We start from the raw sequence: 1,874 nt of genomic DNA on the forward strand, positions 1-1,874 counted from the left end.
CACTTATAACTTTGTCAGAAAGCCAGTATGTCAGACCCTGCTCTGGATTTGCTAAATCAGAATATGAATTTTTCAAACATCTTTAAGTGATTCATATTAAAGTTTGAGAAGTCCCGCTCTCTATCACTTAGTATTATCCTGCTCATTAATTTTTGCTACTCCGATGCCAAATGAAATTTCACTGTGGTCTTAATTTGTATATCCCTAATTAGTTCAACATATGTTGACTATGTGTTTCTTCTTCCATAAAATGCACGTTTTGTAACTTTTGCATATTTTCCTACTGGGTTATTGTTACTGATTTATTACTCATTTTATATTCTTGATGTTGACTCTTCTGGAATTGATCTTTGTATTTAATGTGAAGTAAAAGGTCCAATTTCAATTTCCTTCCCCATTTGCTTTTGGATTCTGTATTCATCAATCCACAAAAATAATTCTCATTTAAGAAATCAATCATTTCCATATTACTAATCCATCTTTTGGTTCCTTACTGAGCATCTTCAGCAGTACTGATATTCAGGACTCCCTCCTTCAAGAAATTTTTCTTTTAGTGGCTTCTAAAACACAGTTCTGTCCTCATTTCCTACCTACCACTCTGACTAGTCCTCAAAACTCTGTTGCAGGCTCATCTACCTCTAACCGGTGAGTAAATGCCAATGTTCCCCAACACTCCACCCTATGTTCACACTTAGAACACTGCCTGGCACATAGTAAGTATTATCCAAGTATTTGGGGAATATCATCATCATATTTTCACTCTAAACTCTCTACCTGGGCATTTTCTTCCATTCTTAGTGTTCAAGACTTTTATTACTATTTATACAAAGATGATTTACAGTGTACGTCTTGCCCAGACTTCCCCTTGGAGTTCCTAATTTATACCTATTTGATGTCTCCTTCTAGACATTTCCAAGACACCTCAATTCAGCATGTCTAAATTTAAACTCATGATCTTCCCTCTCTTCCCTCCATAAAATTTGGTCTCAGTATTTTCTGCAAATGCTACCACCACTCATCCATGTCTGTAAATCAGAAATGCATCTGTTTCCTATATTCAACCCATTGCCAAGTACTGCTGATTAAATTTTCTAAATCTCACCTCCGACCATTTACCTCCATTATTCCCATTACCCCTAGATTCAACCTTCTATTATCTCTCACTTGGATTACCTCAAATGGAGGTTTTCCTTGCACTGTTTTCTTTTTCAACCTTTTCTCTACACTAAAGCCAGCATGATCTTTTCAAAATGCATCATGTTTCTGTCCTGTTTGATATCCTTCAATGGCTCTTAGGATAAAGTGCAAAACATTTAACATGAGCTACAAAGATCTGTACAAACTAGACTTACAGCCTCTTCTCACACCAGCCCCCCACCATTTGCTCTGCATTCCAGGCATAATGGTCTTTCAATCCCTGATTCACCATGCTCCCTCTCACCAAAAAGATTTTTACACATGCTGTTCCTTCTGAATGGAAGGTTTAATTTGAGTTCAACTATCCCTGCCTCAGAGAAGTCATTCCTAACCTTCCAGAATAGGTCAAATTCCCCAGATGATTTAATAATAACAAGAGCATCCCATTCTTGCCGTACTTATCACAATTGCCATTTTACATTTGTGCGATTGTTTAAGGTGTGCTTGCTTCCCACCACAACCCCATTTAGTCTGTGGAAATCAGGGTTCATTCCTTTTTGTTTTTCTCACCATTGTACTTCCCATGACTAGTAGTATCTGGTATATAGCAGGAATGAATAAGTATTTATTAATGAAGTAATGAACATTCTGAATCTGAAAACTTTTCTTTCTAAAGTATCTCCACATCTTCCACACTCTACCAGATACATAACAAAATGTCCAGAAATGAAGCTACT

The sequence above is a fragment of the Crocuta crocuta genome, unplaced genomic scaffold (genome assembly GCF_008692635.1).
Source record: "Crocuta crocuta isolate KB4526 unplaced genomic scaffold, BGI_CrCroc_1.0 scaffold429, whole genome shotgun sequence".
In the NCBI taxonomy this organism is placed as follows: domain Eukaryota; kingdom Metazoa; phylum Chordata; class Mammalia; order Carnivora; family Hyaenidae; genus Crocuta; species Crocuta crocuta.